This window comes from Bos javanicus, chromosome 14, assembly GCF_032452875.1.
Source record: "Bos javanicus breed banteng chromosome 14, ARS-OSU_banteng_1.0, whole genome shotgun sequence".
Classification (NCBI taxonomy): Eukaryota; Metazoa; Chordata; class Mammalia; order Artiodactyla; family Bovidae; genus Bos; species Bos javanicus.
Genome location: NC_083881.1, coordinates 80,643,290 through 80,652,928, shown reverse-complemented (window position 1 = coordinate 80,652,928; position 9,639 = coordinate 80,643,290). Strand labels below are relative to the sequence as shown.

Sequence of the window (9,639 nt, the reverse complement as noted above, 5' to 3'; positions counted from 1 at the left end):
ATTTCTCTTTCTGTTTTCTCATTATTAGTGTATAGGAATGCAAGGGATTTCTGTGTGTTGACTTTATATCCTGCAACTTTACTATAGTCATTGATTATTTCTAGTAATTTTCTGGTGGAATCTTTAGGGTTTTCTATGTAGAGGATCATGTCATCTGCAAATAGTGAGAGTTTTACTTCTTCTTTTCCAATTTGGATTCCTTTTATTTCTTTTTCTGCTCTGATTGCTGTGGCCAAAACTTCCAAAACTATGTTGAATAGTAATGGTGAAAGTGGGCACCCTTGTCTTGTTCCTGACTTTAGAGGAAATGCTTTCAATTTTTCACCATTGAGGATAATGTTTGCTGTGGGTTTGTCATATATAGCTTTTATTATGTTGAGGTATGTTCCTTCTATTCCTGCTTTCTGGAGAGTTTTGTTTTTTTTTATCATAAATGGATGTTGAATTTTGTCAAAGGCTTTCTCTGCATCTATTGAGATAATCATATGGTTTTTATTTTTCAATTTGTTAATGTGGTGTATTACATTGATTGATTTGTGGATATTGAAGAATCCTTGCATCCCTGGGATAAAGCCCACTTGGTCATGGTGTATGATCTTTTTAATGTGTTGTTGGATTCTGATTGCTAGAATTTTGTTAAGGATTTTTGCATCTATGTTCATCAGTGATATTGGCCTGTAGTTTTCTTTTTTTGTGGGATCTTTGTCAGGTTAGAGTGAGTGTAAGTAAAGCATGTTTATGAAGCTGATACATAACTTTCATCTTACTTGTTCCAAAGTGCCTTCCTCTTTCTCTCTATCGCATTTGTTATCCATATCATTTTTACATCAGCAGTGTTTGATATTTTCCCATTACTAAAAATTATATCATGATGTCGCTATTCAGACTAATTTATATTTGCATATCAGTTTACATCTCTTGGGTCCTAGGAGACTAGATAGACCATCAACAAATGTGAAGCTTGCATGTGTAAGACATTTAAATAGAGGAAATAATTATGATGTATTTTTGTGCAAGAGAATGGTGTGTATACAGACAACTTGGAAAAATAACTAGAATTGAAGAAGAAAACATGTTTCATAAAATTTGACAACTCTCTTTGGTCCTCTGCTCAGATGAGACAAGTACTATTTTTTAAAATGTATTTTATTGAATATAGTAGATTTTCAATGCTGTGTTAATTTCTACTGTACAGAAACGTGATTCTGTTATATATATATATATATACACACACACACACTTTTTCAAATTCTTTTCCATATGGTTCATCACAAGATAACTGAATATAGTTTCCTGGGCTATACCATAGGATGGGCAAGTACTATTTGATATAAATAAACATTATGTTATGAAATAATTTTGTTTTTCTTCCTTTTAATATGTGTTCCTTTATAGATCTAGCACTGTTTGATGAAAAAAAACAGAGAAAAGCACCCCTCCTCATGCAGCTTACACGAGGGAGGGGGAATAGACAAAAGACAACTAAACAACGAATGGATAAATATTTACTATGATAGGTGCTGATATGTTTGGGAAAACGGAAGGAATACATCAGGGTAGAGGGAATGGGAGAAGGTGGTCAAGGTGGAGTGGGGAGAGAGGAGTCAGTAGCGCTAGGATGGGTCTGCTGAGAAAATGAGATCTGAGGGAAGTGGCTGGAATTAGTCACCCAAGAGTCTGCTTGGAGGAAGAGCATTCCAGGCGGAGGGATCAGCAGAGCCAGGGTGCTAAGATGGAAACTGATCTGGGATAGTGGAGAAACAGCAAGGTCGGTGAGCTGGAACAGGGTGAGCAAGGGTAGAGCCAGGGTGTCGGGTGATGTAGGGTCTTACAGGTATTGTAAGAACTCTCGTTGTTGTTGCTCAGCTGCTCAGTCATGTCTTACTCTTTGTGACCCCATGGACTGCAGCTCGTTAGGCTTCCCCATCCTTCAATACCTCCTGGAGCTTGCTCAGACTCAAGTCTGTTGAGTAGGTGATGCCATCTAACCATCTCATCCTCTGCCACCCCCTTCTCCTCCTGCCTTCAATCTTTCCCAGCATTAGGGTCTTTTCCAATGAGTCTGCTCTTCACATCAGGTGGCCAAAGTATTGGAGTTTCAGCTTCAGCATCAGCCCTTCCAATGAGTATTCAGGACTGATTTCCTTTAGGATGGACTGGTTGGATCTGCTTGCTGTAAAAGGGACTCTCAAGAGTCTTCTCCAACACCACAGTTCAAAAGCATCAATTCTTCGGCACTCAGCCTTCTTTATGGTCTAAATCTCACATCCATACAGGACTACTGGAAAAATCGTAACTTTGACTAGATGGACCTTTGTTGAAAGGGAAGGTACAGGACTTCCCTGTAGCTCAGTTGGTAAAGAATATGTCTGCAACACAGAAGACCCGGGTTCAATCCCTGGGTCAGGAAGATCCCCTGGAGAAGGAAATGGCAACCCACTCCAGTATTCTTGCCCAGAGAATCCCATGGACAGGGGAGCCTGGCAGGTTGCAGTCCATGGGGTCACAAAAGTCGGACACGACTCAGTGACTAAAACCACCAAACCACCACCTTTGTCGACAAAGTAATGTCTCTGCTTTTTAATATACTGTCTAGGTTGGTCATAGTTTTTCTTCCAAGGAGCAAGTGTCTTTTAATTTCATGGCTGCAGTCACCATCTGCAGTGATTTTGGAGCCCGAGAAAGTAAAATATGTCACCGCTTCCACTTTTTCCCCTTCTATTTGCCATGAAGTGAAGGGAGCAGATCCTAGCTTTTATTGTGAGTGAGATGGGAAGCAGTAAATGGCTAAGACCAGAGCAAACATATTTTCTGATTTATATTTTTAGAGGATCACACAGGCTTCTTTACTAAGAATAGACAATTGATGGTCTCCTGTGGAAGCAGTGAGCACTTGAGGGTTTTTTATAACTGCCCAGGTGAGAGATGATGAGAGACCTGAGTCAGCATCGCTGTGATGGAAACGATGAATTGTCACTGGATTCTAAATTTATTTTGTATGTAGAGTCAAAGGGATTTGCTCTTGGATTGCATGTGAAATGTGAGAAGCAGCAGAGCCAAAGGTGGCGTTTAGGTTCTTGGGTTGGGCGTGGGCTGAAGAATCAAGAGTTCATTTTTCGATGTGCTGTGTTTGAGCTGCTTATTAGATAACCAAGAGGTTAAAAATAGAATAATGCTGAATATCTGAGTATGATAACTTACCCACATTCATGAGCTTTTTCCTCATCATTTATTCATTTTGTTTTGTACCAAATAAATGGCAGTTTATTTACAGCAGGAGGCTCAAGGCAATATCATTATAAGCCTGAATTTGTGTGAGTAGATCAGACTAGGTGTGTGGAAAGATAAATTTTGAAAGACAGACTGAAGGACCTCCTAGAGAATAATGCACATTAATAGGAAAGGCAAAGAAAACAAACGTGACCCAATAGCAAAGTACAGAATTGACCCAGTAGCAGGACTGGGTCAGTTGCCCCAGAGTGGCGATTTCGCCACAGAATGGCGCCCATCTCTCAGATTTGTTTCAAGTCCAGCTTCTTCCTTCCTTCCAGGGCAGGCTCGTTTTTGGATATTATGAGCATGAGGGCTGTGCATAAAAAGTGAAAGGATTTTTTCCTCTAAAATCTCTGTAAGTTATTAGGGCAGAAGAGATGATTGCATTGGTTCACTTCTGGCAGATTGTTGTGGGTGAGAAAAGGGATCCATTTCTCCCCGTGTCGGCCTAGAACACTGAGTCGCTTTGGCCATCAGCTGGCAAAGGCCGTGCAGGAAGGGCCCCCAGTGTCACGTGCAGGGGCCTCGAGGACTGTGGTGCCCCGGAAGCGGTAGCCGAGCCTGGAGAAGATGGCGGCGCCCAGTCACAGGGCGGACGTTACGGACGGAACATCCGTGTCTGCCGCAGGTTCGTGTATGGTGTCCTAACCCCCCGCGAGGTGCGGTCTTTGGGAGATACTTAGGTTTGGGAGGGTGGGGCCCTCGTGAGTGGGATTAGTGTTCTTTGAGACAGAGTAACTGCCCCCCTCTCTCTCCACCATGAGAGGAGCAATTAGAAAATGGCCGTCTACAAAACCGGAAGACTGCCTTCAACAAGAACTCAAGGGTGAGAGCACCCTGATCTCAGACTTCCAGCCTCCAGAACTGTGAGGAATAATCGTTTATTATTTAAGTCTCTCATTTTCTGGCACTTTGTTTTAGTAGTCAGTCCTCACAGACTATAGCAGTACATCCTCAGGCTTGAGTGAGATTCCCACTGCAGACTCATAGCCGTACTTACGGTGTGTGTGTGTGACTATGCAGACTCCTGGCTGAAAAATGGCAAATGGGTTTGAAAACCAGAGAAATATTAGTTGTTACTCTCAAAGTGATTTGATTATGGCCTCAGTCTGGGATCGACTAGCGAGTTTATATCTCATTGTGCAAAAAGATGCTTTATTTTTGGTCACCTTGGTTATTTAGCAAATGGAGCTACTGAAATAAAAATCATGAGTCCCATTTCTGTATGTGCTGGTTGGGAAAGAGTTATTAGAAAAGAGATGTTGATGAGGTTCTACTTTGTGTAAGACCCTACTATGGATGTTTCACAAGAGTTCTTTCATGATACAAGCTACCATTCACTCAGTGAGGCCTCAGCTATTATAGGAGAAATGCCTTGATTATAACAATGATGATGATGATGACAGGAGCTATTTACAGAGGAACTTCTTGGGCCTAGCCAGTTTGTTTTACATACACTGTGCTATTTAATCTTTACAGCAATGCTAGTAGGTTGACATCGTTACACTTAGATTTACAAAATGAGGGAACTAAGAGTCAGGTAGATTAAGAAGTTTGCACAGTTGTACAGTTAAGCTTCAGAATAAGTGTTCTTATCGAGACCTCTCTGACTTTGGAATCCACATTCTAAACATTTAAGACAGCTATTGTTTGAATAATGCTAACCATCCCAGCATTCAGAAGCTTTCAATTACCCATCCTACTGTCTTCATCTCTGCACCTGGGGGCCTGCCGGGTCAGCTCTGTTTCAGGCTGTATAGGTCAGCAGGGTTAACTCCAGCTGTGAGTTGGGTTCAAGTCTGCTCATGTATCTCATTTTTGTTGTGTTAAGGGTGTACTTTCATCACAACATCAGGGATGCCCAGGTGACCACACATAGTCATCCCTGGTAATCCCCTGGGAGGGGGAGGAATTGGTTTCAGGACCCCCTACGGATGCAAACTCTGAGGTTGTTCAAGTCCCTTAGTCAGCCCTCTGTATCTACAGAGTCTGCATCTGTTGATTCAACCAATCGCATGCTGTGAACATAGTGCTGGCCCCGAGGCGGAATCTAGGGATGTGGGGCCTGGGGATGTGGAGGGGCCGCTGTGCACTCTCCTCTGCTCTGTCACTCCACAGACACTTCAAAGAGAGTCAGGTGGCCACGCCCAATGTCAGTGGGAGTGAGGAAGCATCCCCAGAGAGGGAAGAACTGTAAAATGACACAGCTGAAGGAATAGATTGATAATTTTATAGTATGAAAGGAAAAAGGAATTGAGAACAATGGTCTGATTTACACAGTACTGCATCACACTGCTTTCCTGCAGCAAGGAAAGTGATCACTACTTCAAAACAGTCATTCCAACTGTATTATCCACTGATAGTGGTTTGAAAGTGCCATCTTTCTAAATGAAGAGATACATCATGCAAAATATTAGGTCTTGATATGTGCTTGAAAAGGCTAATTATGACACAGAGTTTTCTAGTTAACTGGCAAGTGCAGAGGCATATTTTCTTCTTTTATTACTTATATGCATTTCTCTTTGAATAAGATTAAATTAAATTTTAGCATTACCATCAATGTTCAAGTTGGATCACTTTATAGTTGCTAGACTTACTCCTCATCCACTCTGCATAATCGTCAATTTCATATACAACCGAATGGATCTATAATACTGAACTTTACCTCTTAAGTTTTTCCTGTATGATAAGAAAGCAACTGTTTGATTCACCAAAATCAGAAAAACAGTATGATCCGACAAGTTATTTTGCCTTATCCCTACCAAGCAGTACTTGTATTGATTGAGGCTTTTATTTTTCATCTCATGTGGTTATTATGACTTCACACAGACATTGCTTTTAGTTTATGGAGATTATGCACATTCAGTACCGCTGGCACATTATTTAACCTCCAAGTTCTATGATTTTGAAATCTTTTAGGAGGTAAATTTAGTAACTGAATTATTGTTTGTTTGAACCGCGCTAGATGGAAGTGTATTCATCAATGTTCAGCTGGACTCTGAGCTTCTTTTCTTGAATAATCTTCCAGCTGAGTCTGTGAATGTTTGTAGAACTTTCCAAATAAATCTAAAGCATTTTAGAGGAGAGTTGTAGCATGGATTTTTGTTCTCTGTTTGTATCTTTGGCTTTGTAAGGGGTCCTTTTCAAGAGTGCACCATGGTGGAGCTAGAGGTAGTTACAATAGAAGATAGTTTCTCGCACAGAGAAAGCTTAGCTTAGACATTTCACTTCTTTAACATTTCTTTCCAATGTTCTATCAAAAGTGTCCATCAGGGGGCTGTTAGAGCACGTGGGGAATATGCTGTGAAAGACTGTCCACCTTTGATAGCCAAGAGCAAAAATCAGTCAAAGGTGACCTTTTTTCCCATTATGTAGCTCAGCTGAGGAACTTGCTTTTTGAACTTGGGCAACTTAGCTTCTCCAACCCTACAGTCCTCTCAATAGCCCGTATATGACAGCTCAGCAGGTGACTTAATTGCTTCTCATTGTAAAAAGCTGCAAAGTCCACTTTGCAAGACACCCCACAGTTGGTGTGAAACTCGCCTCCGAAAATTGGACAGCAGTCCTGGTGACCAGGAAACAGGTCTTCTGCTCATTCCCTTTGAGCCCAAGGACAGCGTGGTTTACCTGCACCTCTGCTCCTTGCCCGGCTCTGAGCCAAGGGCCCTATGTAACGGCTGTATGAAGCAGGCAGTATCCTTCGACCCATTTTATAGGTGAGGAATCTGAGATGTAGAGAAGCTACAATTTGCTCGAAGTCACACAGCGCTGAAGTGGAGGAATCAAGCTTTTGACTCTAAAATATGTTTGTAACAGCCACAACCGTCTAGCCTCTTTCTCATGTCTTCTCAGTGGGATGCATCGTCCATGCACAAGAGTCCACCACAAATGATGAAACGCCTTAGCTTTAACCCTTTGCATATCTGTGTATGTGCGTGAGCATGTGTGCACACGTGCGTGTGTGTGGTGTTTCTGTGCCAGAACTAATTTGAGGAAAATGTGAGGCTCTCCTGATTTGCTGAAATGTTGTTTCAAGAACAAAGCTCCTGGAGAAACAAACATAAAAAGAACAAAGCTCTAAAAAAGTAGAGTCATGGTGTGTAAATAAATAGCTTGTAGAAGCAAAGCACTTGAATTCATATCCGGATTCCACCTTCCCAGTTGACTGATCTTTGGAAAAATCACCTTATGTATGAGACTCATTTTCCTCCTCTGTAAAAATAGAAATATTAATATTTATATCCCCTCTCTGTGAGGAGTCACTGAGACAATACACACTGTAATATAAGCCTGTAAGCCTAGTGATAGTAGGACTCTGGCAGCATTAGATGGTTTCCATTTTCTGTAATTAAATATGTCCCGTGTGTGTATGTAGAAGAAAGGGGGACTGTTTAACCCATTGTTTTGACCAGAATGTCAACTTAATTTTTATAAAGTATTTTATAACAAATGCTTTCTGAAGGAGCTGATCAGTGACCCATATTAAGAATAGGAAAACAGTGGAGAAAAATGTTAATACCATGCTTAATAGAATTTTTCTTAGACCACAATTATATTAGTTATACATTGATGCTTATGAGATTTTAGTATGATTGCCTTGTAGTAGATGTCTTATTTGCCAAATTTACCTCACTTGAGTTTTCTAAAAGGTACCATTGTTAGAAATTTTTTATTTTTTCACTTGGTAAAAGAACAGCTCTTTTATATAAAATTTTATATTAGAAAAGAGCAATAATAATACTAAATAAAAGTTACATAGACTTTTTCATGTATTTGACATTGTTAATGTTGCTTTTTTGATATTTCCAAAAGAAAGAAAAATTCAATTCTATCTTAAAAGAAAACTACACATTAGCGAATGAACTGGTTGGATGGCATCACTGACTCAATGGACATGGGTTTGGGTGGACTCTGGGAGTTGGTGATGGACAGGGAGGCCTGGCGTGCTGCGGTCCATGGAGTCACAAAGAGTTGGGCATGACTGAGCGACTGAACTGACTGAACTGAACATAGTTATAACAGTCTGAAAACTGCATGATGGTATGTATTTTTAGCTTGTCTTGGCGCACATTATATCAGCATTCCTTATAAAGAATACATCCTTTCCCATTCAAAACCAAGACTTTTGTGAGTAAAAGATTCATATCCTCTCTAGAATATTGCTCATTTGACTCTTAGAAAGGGATGTGTCGGGCCATAGGAAATGCTGTAGATAGTTGAGAACCTGAGATGCATTTGGTACAATACTTCTGACACCGAGGTCATTCACTAAGCAGTCATAAATGACTGAAAGAATTGAAAGAAAGACTCTAAGGTGTCCGCTATTCTCAGTGCTGGGGATTGTTGAAAATGGGGATGAAAGAGACACAGTCTTATTATAGATCTTAAATGTAACCAGATCAACTTTCATGCACTTTATATTCCCCTTAATTATAGGACTGATGTTACATCTTCTTTCTGCATGAAGGTAGCACAGGAGACTGTGATGAAATTATCTATATTATATTCTTAGCTTTAATAAGGTCTGATCTTATGTAAAACAATAAGAATTCACATCTAACCATGATTTTGGTGAATCTGGAAAGTTTCTGGAAAAAAACTCAGCTCTTAAAATTCCCAAAACTGATTCGTGTGCTGGACAGGTCATTTAATTTGGCACATTTCATTGACCTTGACAAAACAGACCTTCAAATACCACTAAAAATCCTTAGCACTGGGCAGCTCTTTAGGGACTCAGGGTTTAAGACCTCTCAGTGTTTGGCAGGAGTTTCTAACATATCAACTGAACAGATTTTCCATTCTGGGTTTTTGATCTCATAATATCAGATTGCCCATACCTGTGTTTTTGATCCCATTACTTCTTCTTTCACATTTATAGTTGCTTCCTGGCCAGGTGTGCGTATCTGTCTCTTGCAGCTGATTCATGGGCACTCTGGCTGGCCTCAGAAAGGACAGAGTGAAATTTCATAGAGCACTTTGGCATGTCTCTCTCCACCATTTCTCATAGACTCTGGACATAAATAATTTGTTAGGCACGGAATGTGCAGAAATATAAAGAGGAGTGGCTGATGAGATAGTGAGTCAGGAAGATATTATTATGTATGGGTATCCGATGGAAGATTTAAGATGCCAAGGAGTTTGGAGTTGCTCTGATAGTAGCAAGGAAGTCCTTGAGTATGGGAAGACTGTAATAAAAACTACATTTTATAAGAAGACCTTGATACAGTGTCTTGGGTAAGCTAAAATGAGAAAAAAGTAGGACGTAATTACAAGTTATTATAGTGTGGACAGGAGATAATGAGCTTTTAATGATTATTTTCAGATTCCTCTGCTTATGTAGAATATGATTAAAGGTAGAGATGATAT

General features: G+C 40.3%; 1 long non-coding RNA gene across 2 annotated transcripts in view; it reads left to right on the top strand.

The window, feature by feature from the left end:
* The first annotated feature begins 586 nt into the window (after positions 1–586).
* LOC133260780 (uncharacterized) overlaps positions 587–9,639 on the top strand; it is a 181,235-nt gene continuing 172,182 nt past the window's right edge. The window contains exon 1 of one of the 2 annotated variants that reach the window (XR_009740964.1): positions 587–3,901. This is a non-coding gene — a long non-coding RNA (uncharacterized LOC133260780). The remainder of the gene's footprint in view (positions 3,902–9,639) is intronic. The other variant, XR_009740963.1, reaches the window with a different exon arrangement.